General features: G+C 45.7%; 1 protein-coding gene across 1 annotated transcript in view; it reads right to left on the reverse strand.

Annotated features, from left to right (window-relative positions):
• Positions 1-4,709: 4,709 nt before the first annotated feature.
• Positions 4,710-14,161, reverse strand: part of AHDC1 (AT-hook DNA binding motif containing 1) — a 202,229-nt gene continuing 192,777 nt past the window's right edge. The window contains exons 5-6 of the mRNA XM_035118273.2: positions 10,887-11,667; positions 4,710-5,389 (exon numbers count right to left, since the gene is read on the reverse strand). The gene's annotated coding sequence lies outside the window, so the exon portion shown is untranslated. The remainder of the gene's footprint in view (positions 5,390-10,886; positions 11,668-14,161) is intronic.

Below are 14,161 nucleotides of genomic sequence, written 5' to 3' on the forward strand. Positions count from 1 at the left end.
CAAATTGCCAACCAGTCATGAAACTCACTGGGTGACCTCAGGCCAGTCACTGTCTCCTAACCTAACCCACTTCCCAAGGTTGTTGTGAGGATTAAATGGGGGGGGGAAACCGCACATGCCACCTTTGGCTCCTTGGAGGGAGGGAGGGAGGGTATAACCTAAATCATTCAATCAATGCTCATGGTGTATATAACTTTCCCACAAACCAATCAGAATGAATGCTCAATATACAATGACTGTAACCTTTGTTTAAGCAAATCAGAGTGAATAATCAATAAATACGTCAGCTGGAGAAACTCAAAGACTACCACTGATAAGCTTGCTGGGGTTTCAGACAAGAGTCTTTTCCAACCCTATTTGGAAATGGCAGGCATTGAACCCATGGGCTTCTGCACATCAGGCATGTGTAGCCCCTTGCCAAGACAAGAAGGAGAAAAGTGACTTGCACAAGACCAGGAACTGGAGGGGTGTGCGTGTGTGTGTGTGTGTGTGTGTGTGTGTGTGTGTGTGTGTGTGTGATGGTAATGTCAACCACTGCAATGACTGCTAAGGCTCTATCTCCTCTCTCCGATTTTTATCAGTACCAGGGGAACAAATCAGCACTCAGCACCATGGCTATCATTGGCTACTAACCCTGATGACTATATTCTATCTCCACTGAGAAAGACAGTGAATGCTGCTGAATGCCAGCTGCTGGAAATCACATGGGGGGGCATTTGCTGTTGTGCTCAGGTTATGCCTGTGGGCATCTCATGTGCATCTGGTTGGCCACTGTGAGCACTGGATCCTGGACCAGATGGATCCAGCAGGTCTCTTCTTATGTTCTTACATGAAAAGAACAAGTAATTTCCCAGTTGACTTCAGCCTGCAACCAGTTTTGGCTGCCTACTAGACCATTTTGGAAACTCCTGCTTACTCAGGTTAGGACTATACTTAACCTTATCTCCTAACTGAGCATCAAAGAGATCTTTCAACAGATAAGAGATATTTACAAGGAGAACTAAAGCAAGAGGAATGCAGGACAGCCCTTGAAAAGGAGTGATCAGGCCAAGGTTGAAGAAGACCTGTTTATTGAGCATTCCTGATTTGTTTGTCCAAAGTTTGTGGGGAAGTTAGCTATTTACTGATAGGGAGGCATTTAGGGCTCCCCACCCTAGTGGCTCTGTGGTTTAAACCACAGAGCCTAGGGCTTGCCGATTGCGACGGGGTGAGCTCCCGTTGTTCGGTCCCTGCCAACCTAGCAGTTTGAAAGCACGCCAAAGTGCAAGTAGATAAATAGGTACCGCTACAGCGGGAAGGTAAACGGCGTTTCCATGTGCTGCTCTGGTTCGCCAGAAGTGGCTTTGTCATGCTGGCCACATGACCCGGAAGCTGTACGCCGGCTCCCTCGGCCAGTAAAGTGAGATGAGTGCCACCACAGCTGGACCTAATGGTCAGGGGTCCCTTTACCTTTACCCCTGTCATAAACAGTTGATTGCCAATGAAATAAGCACACATTGACCCAAGGTGCATCTCCTTTTGCTTTCCTTTGAAGGGTAGAGAAAGAAAGGAAAAGAGAGTGGGTAAAAACATATGAGTTGTGGTTGGATTTTAAGAGCAAACAAAGCCTGTTGGTGAGAGGATCTGAGTCTGCCCCCTCCTGCAGATTATCTCCCCATCGCTCCTTCCTGCCCAGCACGTTAACTCCTCGCCAGGCTTATTTTTGGTCCTGGAGCCCAGCTGCAGGGGCAAGCGGACATCGAGGATGAGCTCTGGCAGCAGATGCAGAGATGGAAAGGGTGGGAGGAAGCTCAGTGCTGGCCCAAGACATTTGCCTTCCTGAAGCAGAGCCTAAATGGCACTCTTCCCTCCCTGCTGCAGTGCTTCAGAAAGAAAAGGAAAGGTCTTGCTACACCACCAGTTTCTGCCTTCATTCTAGCACCAATCGCCCAGTTGAATGGCAGGCCAGCCCTGATTTAACAGGAGTATTCCAGGAAAAATTGTGGAATTGAATCAGATATCCCCTCCCTCCCAAAAGTGGTGTCTTATGCTAGGAGGGATCCTTTCTTCTGCACGACGCAAAAGTAGGTGTGGCTACCCCATTTTTTTCTTGCTGTGCCACCCTTCCTGCTACCTCCCCCACCCCCCTGCCCATCCTAGACAGATCACTATTTCAAGATACATATAGGAATCGATCATTTGCAGGGGCTTTCCCTTTCTTCTCCTTCCATCACTCTATATTGGCTTTTGGGGGTTGTCCCACTCTAGATCACTTCCTTCTTGATTAGCCCCAACTGTATGAAATTTAGTCACACTTACCCATGCAGCGTTGTGTGTGCTTGGCATCCTATTTAAAATGGGGCATTGGCCTCTCATTCCTCCAAGCACACACCCCAATTCCATGAACAAAGCTGACCAGACAGGCCACAGCCTTCTTCCTTCAACACTGACAGCCAGGCCACAGCCTCCAGCGCACTTGAGATCAATGGGCTAGCTCAGGGGATGGTGCAGGACAGCACTTTACTGCACATTTCTCCTAATCCAAACATTTTTCTGTATGCCATTTTGTCTAATATGCCTTTCTTCAAACATTTTCCTGTAACAGAATACATTTTAGGTATATTAATGAATGCATGCATTATAAAATCTGAACTTTCCCCAATATATGTATTTTTGCATATATTTTGAAATGTGTATTTCAAAAGAGATCTTGTGTATTTCAAAATGTGTATTTGAAAAGAGATCTTTGTTTTAGTTTGCATACTGTTTCTGATCAGGTGCATTCATATTAAAATGACATCTGAATCAGATTTGTTCCTCATCATATAAACACCTTGGGAGTGTGTGGATTGCAGAGACTTAGCTATGTATTTATTGCCTATCCAGCCATTTATATCTTTTTTAGAAAAATGGGGGAACCCCCCAAAACCTACACCACTTTGTAGTTTCTGCAACATGGCAAGGAACTCGTAGTAGCTTGCTGCTTGGATGGCAGTGACAGCAGTAGCATACTCCTTGGAGGCTGGATCTGCTGTCTCTTCGGCAGCACCCCTAATGCTGCCTCTATAGTGGCCTCTTGGTGAATAGGAGCTGCTGCTGGTCTTCCACTATTGTTTCCGATGAAGATCTCTCTCCCCCCCCCTTTGTTCTTGATGTAGATGTTCACTCACCCCATTCACCCTGGTGGGGTTGTGGGGTGCCATTTTGTGGTTTGTCCCGTTGGCATATTAAAATGCGCAGACAAAATCTGCCTGTCAGTCATTGTGCACAAGCAAAAAAAAAAGCTACCTGTGCATTTTGATGGCACCCACTTTCCCCTGGATTAGCATGCAAATGCTGAGCACTGTGTGTGTGTGTGTGTACATTGCCATCTTGAAGTGCCCTTCAGTTTCCTCCTGGCTTCCCAGCAGCACAGCATTTTTTAGGGCACCTTGTCTTCCATCCACAGTGGGAGCAACGGCAGACAAAGTCGCACAGACAAGGCTTCCTGCTTTGAAATGCAGGCCAGAAAAAAATCTCATCCACCCCGCCAAGCTTATTCTGGTGTTCTGGTGCGGAGGCCTCTCAGTCGAGAAAAACAAGCGAGCTATTTTCATGCCGCCAACAGAGAGGCTGGGAGCCTAGAGCCAAGTGGCAGCAAGCTGGAAATCAGGATCCTACAGAACTGCGAAGAGCAAAAGCTTATGCTCTCCATCTGATGGTGCCCTTTGATTGCAGCCCAAATGTCAGAATGGCAGCCTTTGCAACCCATTGTTCCTGGATTTGGCCTTAGAAGTGCCTCTCCCACCCCCCACCCAAAGCATAACTAAGCATAGCATCTGAAGTGCATGAGCTAAGCATTAGTTCCAGCCCCTCCCCTCCCCAATCCCCAAGTGCTGGCAACAGACGCTCCCTAGATACCCTAGGCATCCATTCAGTTGTCAACAGAAGCACACAAAGCAGCCTCGTCACTCAATATATAGGTTTCTTTTAATATAAAAAAGTGTCTATTAAAAATTCCTTCCTAAATACACAAAAAGACCAGTTGGGGCACAGGGAGGGGGGAGGGGAAGCAAAATAAAAAGAGGGGCTTTGAGGGGTGGTGTGGATGAAGGCAACGTGGCCTGGGGAAGGAATCAAGCAAGCAGGAGCTTATATGGTGACAAATCAGGTGTGTTCTGTCTCCAGTCAACTACCAAGTCTGGTATATTTAGTCGTACAGTTCAGATCAGTAATGGGTAACACAGAACAGGGGTGGGGGGGGTCTTCCTCTTTTTTTAAGTTTCTTTCTTTTTTTTGTTTTTGCACAATCCACAAAGCTGTACATAAGTTTCCAAATCCAGGAAAAGGAGGGAATAGAGAGGGCAGGACAAAGGTGGAAAAAGAAGTCACTCGCTCACACGCACACACACACATACACCCTGAGCTCAGCACTGGCGCAACGGGGCACACATGGAAGAAATACTCCTTTCGGTTTACAAGTGGCCAATGAGAACTCAGAAAATGCCGTTGCTCCCCTCCCTCTCCCTAACAAAAGAGGGTGCATTTGCTTGTCTTTAATCTCCCCCCCCCTTTTCTTTTTAAAATACAAATTTGGATCTTTGGGTGCGTACTGCCAAAAAACAAAAACAAAACAATAAAATAAAATAAAAATCCCGCCCCCCCTCAACAAACAATAAAAAAGCAACTTAAAACCTCAAGGAAACCCATGCTGAAATTTGCACATCACAAAACCACAGCAGATGTACAGATGCAATATACAATACACGATTTATAATAAAACATTATATACAATAAATAGCTTCTTGTTACTTTTTGTCAATCAATCTGCAAATAGATTTCTCAGTGCATATCTGACACAATTAGCTTCTCTCCTGCTTTGACTCTCTCTGGGCTCCTTTTTTTTCTCTTCTTCTTCTCCTCTCAATATTTATTTCTGATTTTGAAAACGCGCTCTGTGTGTGTGTGTTCGTGTGTTTTCATTGTGTTTGCTCTTTTGTATTTTTTTTCCATTTTTTATATATTTTTGAAAAGTATTTACAATTGCTGGTTTTGTGCAGAAAGAAAAGCCCCATTTTCCCCACCCTCCACCCCACCTTGCTTCTCAACAAAGGAGACACAAGCATTTCAGTGACAGACCTGGGGTTGGGTGCAGCAGGGAGGGGCAGGAGAGGCAGTAACATAGAGGGCCACAGTAATACAGGTGTGTACTGGGGTTGGGCAGGGGGACAGGGAGGGAAAGGCAACACGAGGCTTCTGTCTTCTTGCTGGGACTTCTCAGCGGATGAGGATTCTTCAAGGGGGAAGCCCTCCTCTCTCCCCAGCCTCCTGGAGAAGCAATGTCAAGAGGAACCAAGAAGGGTGCATTTCCGTTTGTCACAAGAGCATAGCCAGTGTGGTCGGGGGAGGATCTTCCTGTTGGTTGTGGGAACTGGGAACAGAAACAAAAGGAAAGAATTAACAGCAATGACATGGAAGCTAGGCTTGAAGAACCTGGTGCCCTCCAAATCATGCTGGGTGTTTCCCAGCCAGCATTGGTTGGTTTTTAGGGAAGATGGGAGTTGTACTCCAGCAATATATGGAGAGCCACAGGTTCCCCACCTTCGAGTAAATAGCACCAGCATAACAACAGCAGGTCAGTGCAGCCAAGTGGTTTTTCAAAAGTACCCTCAGATTCAGAATGTGATGGTTTTAGAGGGCCTCTGAACATACGCAGTGTTTGCTTTGAAAACATGAAGCTGCCTTCTACCAGTCAAACCCCTGCTCCATCTCACTCAGTTGTCTCCTCTGATTAGCACAAACTCTCCCAATTTCCACACAAAGGCCTCTGCTACTTTGGTGGCTTCAAATTCTTTTACTTAGGGATTCCAGGGACTGAACTCAGGCTCTTCTGCAGGCAGCACATGTACTCTACCACTGAGCTACCATATCATCCCACAGTGTGTGGCTTGTCTTTCTTACTAGAGGTATCAGGGCATTGTTCAGCCACAGATCTGCTGTCTACTCATGGCACGTTGCAATCTATGCCCATCTATGGGGGCATATTATTAGCCTACGATGTCTCTTGATGCCATTCAGCAAGTCTTTCAGTATAAGGACCAAGCTATTTGTGACTGTAACAGTGCAGCTCTGCTCCCAAGCCAAGGGTTTTTTGTCCAGCCCTGGAGTGAACAATTGTGAATTGTGCATAGCTCTTGTTATTATTTATTGATAGGGGATTTGAAACCCTTGCATGCTGTTTTTAACACTTTGCCCCTGTTTGTTCTCGTACGGCATCATTGGAACATAGAGCTCATAGACTTACAGAATTGTAGAATCCTGCCTATCAGACTACTGGTCCATCTAGCTCAGCATTGTTTACAGTGACTGACAGCGGCTCTTTATGGTTTCAGATAAGGTTCTCTCCTAGCCTGACCTGGAGATGTCGCAGATTGAACTTTGGGCTTTCTGCATGTAAGGCAGATGCTCTACCACTGAGCTATGGGCCTTGCAGAAAAAAGTGCCCCTATTTGTTAATGGGATGCCTATTCCACCTACCCACCCCCCTCACTTATTTGCAAATTATATTGCTAGTATAGGGCCCCCAATTTGGATCAAGACTGCAATGGGATGGCCAAGGTTTAAAGTCCCCCTACCCCTCACAGAAGAGTTCCAATCTGGAATGGGGCCTCTACACAGGCAATTTGTAAGGGGGAAACACTGCATTCAAGGTCAGGACTACCTAGTTAAGAGCACTTGTAGTTTAAACGCATGCAGTCGCCCCCTGAAAACAAAAGGGAGAAGTAGACTGGCCCTTGGGTGGATTGGTAGAGTGCATTACCAACCGAGTGGGAGATTGTGGCCACCATCCTTTTGACAGAAAAGAGAGCTTAGGAATACCTGAATGTTTACGTGTATGGAGGTTGAAGGGCTGATATGCATAAGAGCTGGCCTGGCAGTTTTGCACCTTAAAGATCTCAAGATGTATGCAGGCGGACTGTCGTTACTCAGTTCTGAACTGGGCTGCCACAGAGGCTGTCTTGCCCAAGGATCCTCCAAAACATGGAGCCACCAGTGGTACCGCAGTCACGTCATGTGTGGTTAGAGGCACTGACTGTGTGGTTCCAAGGTGTTCACATACATGTTCTGGGACTGAATCCAAGCTCAGTATTTAGCTCTGGTCACACCATGGAGATCTTTCGAGCCATGCCTAAACAAAAACAGAAGGCACTGCTCCTGAGTCCAAGGGACCTAGCTTTGTAGTTCCAGAGGCGGAGCCACCTGGGGATCAAGAGGCATAAAAATGCAGAGGAATGGAGCGCTCAACCCTCCCGTGACAGATGCTGGAGGCCCTCAGGCAGAAGAAACAGAGTGACAGGCATCCTAGCGAGGCAAAGGATGAGGAGAGCTAAGGGATCAGTTGTCATAGAGACTGTTACTGCTAAGACTTGTTCAGCTTAGTTAGCATGGGAGAGCAGGAGAAGGTGCCCATTGGACAGCTACCGTTGAGAGGCTCTTAGAAGTGGCATCAAAATGGTTGCTAGTAGGAAGGGACTGAGGAGCAGCAACAGGAGGAAAAGGGGGACTGTGCAGACCACAGCAGCCCTAGAAACACACATTTAAAGGGTGGGTGCCCTAGCTAAGGCCTGCCTCTGAAACCTTTCTCCCAGCTCTGCCCTATTCATTTAAAAAACAATGGATCCTGGGCAGGGCTGCAGCCTAGTGGGTTCTGACAGAAGCTGAGCTTTTTGCACTTCAAACCTGACCATGGAGACTCTTGACACCAACCCTGTTCAGTAGTGAGCAATGATAGCCAGTCTGCAAACAGTTTGAGATTTTAAGGTGCAGAGCTGCTAAGTCAGCTACTATATATGTCAACCTTTCCATCCCAGTATGCTCAGTCAGGTATTCCTCAAAGCCCTCCTTTCTATCAAAAGGCGGGTGCCCACCATGTCCCACCCTGCAGTAAAAAAAGAAGCAAGCAAGCAAGCAACCCAAAGCTTTTCGGCAACTTTTTCAGTGTGGGGTGAAGAAGCTACATAAAGAGGTGCATGGAGGAGCAAGTCCACAGTGGCCACTCAAAAGTTACCGTTTTGCTCTGCTTTCGCCACCTCTGTCTCAGAGCAATGGAAGATGGGTGTGCAGGGGGAAAACACACTCTTCTACTCCATTGTTACGTCTCTCATTCAGCAGCAGGAAACATGATGAGCTGAGACTGTGCTCACAACTTGGTTCCTGGAGCAGGTGTCAGGGATCGGCACTGTGGGGACCCCAAAAGAGGCCCCACCGTGGACTTCTGGCTCCCCTGGGCTGGCCCTGCTCCTCCTCTTCCTCTTTGCTCCCACTGTCTGTTCAGTGGCCTCTCAGAGCAGCTGTGCAGATAGCAAGCAAATAGGCATGGTGAACAGCAAGGAGGAAGTGAGGAGAGGCCTCATCTTGCCCCAAAGCCCCCTCAAAACCTCTGTATCCTGCACTGCATAGCAAACTGTGTGGGTGCGATTCTGTCTGCAACATAGATATTATTGCCTGCTAGTTGTTTTCAGGCCACTGCTGAAGCCAGATCCAGAAAGGGGACAAGCCAGATCCAGAAAGGGGACAAGCTGCAGACGCCCACCATCCTGTTCCTCTCAGTGCCTTCAGCGGTCACAATGGTTGAGGACTGCTTGCCTACCACTGACCAACCAGACGTATGAAAACATAGGACAGAGGAGCAGGAAAATGATAAAAGGAACGACACCCCACAGCCAATGCAAAGATTGTTGCAAAAGTACTTAATTTCTGAAGCGGAATTTTCTATGTTAAGAGCAGCATGTAAATGAACCTAATAAATAATAATAGATAAACGAATCCTCCTAGAATGTGCTATTTCAAGAGTTTTGATGGAAGAAGCCTCCCTTGTATGTTCACTCAGATCAAAAAACACTTTCATATGTAAAGCTACAATGTTAGAGAGATAGGCCATAATCCTTCTCTGAGTCCTGCCACAATTCCTATGCATTTCCTTACTCTCCACCATTTGTCCTGCTTCAAGATTTGCAGCACAGAGCTACGTGGGATACAGCAGCCATGCTCCCTGACCACTGCAGATCTGATTCAGCAGGCTGCCCTCTGGCTTTTGAGCCTTGCTGAGCCCACACACTTTCAAGTCTACATAGCCTTGAGTGATGTATAAACATGCTCTTAAAGAGTGTGAAGATTATCTGTATGCTGAATTCTATATCCGGTGCCAATTTCTGCATTTGTGCAGAGGGGGCCGTGGAATGCACTCCTTTCTCCAGTCTGTTTCTTGATTATTTCATGTATTAACTGGAAAATGTACTTGGGCAGGGCCTGCTTATACGTTTTGTATACTGCCTTGATCTTTGAAGACGAGCTGTAGCTCAGTGGGGGAGCACCTGCTTTGCATGCCAAAGGTCCTGCGTTCAATCCTCCACATCTTCAGGTAGAGCTGAGGAGGACTCCTGTTACAAACACTAGAGATTGCCAGTCAATGTAGTAGACAATACTAAGCTAGATGGACCAATGGGGTCTGACTCAGTATAAGGCAGCTTCCAGGCTTTAAGTGATGGTGAGGATAATGATTATTCCCCATATTTTTTCCTGACAGGACTCAAGGCAGTTTGCATATAAAAATAAGAACTGCTAAAAGCAAAGAAAAAAAGCATCATTAAAATGCAATTAAACATGGAAAGAAATAAAACCATATACATCTATAAAATCTTTTAAAATCATACGAATAATTACAATAAAAGCAGCGCAGCACCAGCCATTTCATTAAAAGCAGCCAGTCCCCAAAAGCCTGTTAGAACAAAGAAGTAAGCAACAACCTACTTCCCTGATTATTATTTTTTTTAAAGTCAGGTTTTCAATGCATAGTGTTCTGTGGATTCCTGAGAGCTCAGTGGCAGAGATAAAAGGATAAACATCAAGGAAAGGGTTAAGGAAATAAACAGACCCATCTCTCCACCACACAACACACTTCCCATTGAATGGGCTTAAATGAGCACTTAATGTGACTTTAATATGGCTGTTTCAGTATGCTAATCCAATATCGATTGATTGTAAAAAGGGACGCCCTCTCTGAAATTGAACAAGCCAGTGAGAAACAGACCTGGCATGCAATTAGTGCCAAATTACCCAGGCCCTGATGGCTTTGAGTGCATCCTGATTAGAGCTGGAAACTCACGAGGAAAGGGGCAAATTCCAGACAGACACCTGCACTCCAGGAAAACGCTTTCTGATGGTGGCAAACTCTTGACAGGGAGGAGGTGTGCAAAAGGTGTAGCAGCACAATCAAGAGGATTAAAAGAACAGGTGTGTGTCTAGACATGGTTTAGCCAGAGAAAAACTGAACAAGGGTCAGGCCGAACGAGAGTTCAGGAAGATGACCTGATCCTGGAAACGGGCAATTGCTTTAAGAGGTGAAGTTAGTGACAAAACAGTAGCATCGTCACTTGGGGGGGGTAATACACCCATTAATTGTGTTCCACTATAGTCTTGGACCCAATGCAAGGCCTTTAGGTAGAGTGAAGTGGATGCTCAGGCAGTGAATGCCGGGGAGGGCATTGGCTGTTCCTCCTGATCCCGATCCCAGGATATGTCTGCATATGCCACACCACTTGATGGTTGGCCCTCTTGGAAGTACTTAGGGTCCAGTACTCCTGTTCCATTAGCATAAGGCATATGCACTAGTGGAAGAGAATTTCATCTGCAGCCCCCATGTGCCCTCAAAATCAGCTGCAGGTGGTTGGGTGACCCTTCAGACATTAATGGGATGGGGTGGAGTGGGGACATGCGGTGGGAGGAGAGGAAACGGCAGTCTTGCTGTACCAGTGGAACTCCACCAGTGTTGCTCTCATGCATCTCACAGTGAGACATTTTATTTTCCCACAAGGCACTGAAAGGACATTAGACTGCTAGCATTGTAGGAGACTGAGATTGTTACTTACTGGCAGATGACAGTGTCCCCAAGGCCCATTCACAGACTTGTAAAATCTTCTGGGCTCTCCAAAGAAATTAAGCGACGGCAACAAAAATGTTCTTTTTTTAATAAAAAAAAATGCAAACAAACTGGGAGAAAAATAATGATAATAATATAATAATAATAAAAACTGCACAAGAGAAAGATGAGAAGAAAAAGGAAAAAGAACTACGAGGAGGAGGAGGAAAATGCTGAGTCTCCAATCTTCGTTACTGAGTTTTCATTTGAGTTCACAGATTAGACGTTTCTCTTTTCCCTCTCCCAAAAAGAAACAAAAATAAATTTCCCCTTCCCGTGGCTATCCATGTAGGTTGTCCATTGCCTTCCGGTGTGTTTCTTGTATGCATGCTGTGGGTGGGGGGTGCTGGGCATCACAGGTGCTCCCCTGGCTCTCGCACTCCACGTGGGCAGTGGCTGTGATCGGTCGATTGTCTTTTTGCTGGACTGCAGGGTGGGAGGAGAGGAGGGCTGACAACATGGTCTGGTTCAAAAATCGTCTCCATGCCGTTCTCGAAGAAAGCGAGTTTTATTTTTTTAATATATTTTCTTTTTTCTTTCTTTCTTTTTTTAAAAGGGGGAGTGTTTATCTCTCTCCTATTCCCCTCTTTTCCTTTCTCTCTATTTTTTATTAGAAACCCACCCACCCCAAAGGAACCAACAAACAAACGAACAAAAAGATCAGTTTTTGATTTCCATTAAATACAGAACTTGAAAAGTGTTTCCAGAAAAAAGTGCTGGCTAAAGTAGCTCTGAAAAAGAGAGGGGGGAGGGGGGAGAAAAAAGAAAAGAGAGAGAGACATGTATCAAAACGTGGCCCATTCCATCAGAGCATGCACATTCATTCTGGAGCATGGAGCATGGAGCCTGAGGGACCAATAGCCTGTTGTCTGACAAATCCCCTGATTTGAATCTTCAGTTTAGTAGGCCTTTAAAAGAACCTACTAAACCTCTCCTGGTACATATGCTTGCTGCTTTTATTAAGATTAGAGATTGATAGATAACCTATGGTCTCTATACATATTATGGCCACGTAACCTGCTATGTCAATGTAAAAGTGTACAACCTATCCACATGGTCAGTTTTATCTGACCCTTACTGGGCCTACTTAAATTTAATTAACCTGTTACTTTAAAAAATGTCTAAAGTTTTTTCTATAGAGGAAAAATTACCTATTCAATTTACGTCCCCAGCGCTTCCACCAAGGTGTTCAGTGTAACATTACACACACCATTTGTGTCAGGTTGCAATGCAGATCATTGTGCCTGTCAGAGGAGCCTGCATAAGCCACCCTGCCCCGCCCCCATTCCGTCTCCTTCTGGGTCTGAAAATGGCCCACACATGCATGCCCGCATGTTCTTTGAATGCACGCAAAACAGGAATTGCCTGTATATGGGTTTGTGTTTTAGAAACCTGCTTTAAAAGCTATGTTCAAATAATTGTGAAAGAGATATTTCATAGTTTAACACTGCACACTTGGTAGAAACTGGACATTATGGGTGTGTGTGTGAGAGAGAGAGAGATGGAAAGCCACAGATTGGTTTTCCATCCTTTCTGTTCCACAAAGTCCTATAAGACAAAACACATGACAAGACATCATTGCATGGTAAGATTCACTATCCCTGTAAACAGCAAATGACGTGGAGTGTGGGTGGGGAAACTCACATGGCAATGATATAACAGCACACATTTTTCTAAATTACACTGGACCATGAATGGGGAAACCTGTGGCTCTCTGGAGCCACAGCTTCCATGAGCTTCCATGAGCCACAGCCAGAATGGCCAGTGTGATGCAGCAGCAAAAAAGCTAATGCTATTCTAGGCTGCATCAACAAAAATATAGTGTCCAGATCATGGGAAATAATAGTAGTGCTCTATTTTGCCTTGGTCAGAACACACCTGGAATCCTGAAGCCATTTCTGGGCACCACTGTTTAAGAAAGATATTGATAAGCCAGAATGTGTGCAGGGGAGGGCGACCAAGATGATCAAGGGTCTGGAAACCAAGCCTTATGAGGAACAGTTGAGGGAGTTGGGTATGTTTAGCTTGCATTAGAGGAAACTGAGAGGAGATATGATCATAGAATCACAGAGTTGGAATCGTAGAGTTGGAAGGGACCCTGAGGAACATCTAGTCCTCCCCCCAACAGTGTAGAAATATGCAGCTGTCCCATATGTGCACCAAACCCGCAACCTTGGCATTATCAGCACCACACTCTAGCAAACTAAGCTATCCATGATTGCTTCAAGTTACAAGAAAGGAGAACATCAGGAAGAACGTTATGATAGCAGAAGCAGACTTAGGGGAGCATGGCCGGTTGGCCCAAACTGGGCACCAAGCTAAGAGGGTGCTGCAACAATGACTTAGAATGGAAGATGAGAGGTGGTGGTGTTGCACAGGGTGCCACTGAAATTTGAAAATCTGAAGTCCGCTACTGCTGACAGTAAGAGCTGTTCAACTGTGGAATGCTCTCCCTTGGGAGGTGATGGACTCTCTTTCCTAGGAGGTTTTTAAGCAGAGGTTGGATGGCCTTCTGTCATGGATGCTTTAGTGTTCAGTGTAAGAGCACATAAGAGGAAAGGGCAGAACATTCCACCAGGCAAGCAGAGATACTAACATTGGCTACTTTTCCTCTCTAAAATCACCCCAAAATCTCCTGTTAACAGTTTTCACCTCTAGAGCTTGTAGAAAGGCTTTCTCAATACCTGCCCCTCATTCATGGAGCTTCTTTCCCCTAGAGGTTCTTTAGAGCTCAGGCTGAAGTGCATTTCGGAAGTAGTGAAAGGCCCTTCAAGTTCAGGCATGCACCTTGAAGCTGAGCCTAGGCACACATAGTTCCTATATTTACAGCATTCAGCTTTTTGCTAACTTCAGGGATGATTCACAAGTTATAGCAAAACACAGGTCCCTGTGTTTCTACCCCACTGTGACAGCATCCTATCTATAATATCTGAAGGGCATTTGTGTGTCTGAAAATGCATGTCCAGGAACTTCTGCTGACCATGATGTCTTGGAGACAGACATAAGCACCCCTACAGAAATTACAGAATGGGACAACACCAACCTGGGACAAACACACAGGGAACTGCATTTTGCTGTTACATGTGAAGTCATCATTAGCACAGAGCTATCTCACCTACATTTTGCCATAAGATGCAGAATACACGTTACAGGTAGGTAGCCGTGTTGGTCTGACATAGTCGAAACAATTTTTTTTAAAAAATTCCTTCCAGTACCACCTTAGAG

Source organism: Zootoca vivipara, chromosome 6 (assembly GCF_963506605.1).
Source record: "Zootoca vivipara chromosome 6, rZooViv1.1, whole genome shotgun sequence".
Lineage (NCBI taxonomy): Eukaryota > Metazoa > Chordata > Lepidosauria > Squamata > Lacertidae > Zootoca > Zootoca vivipara.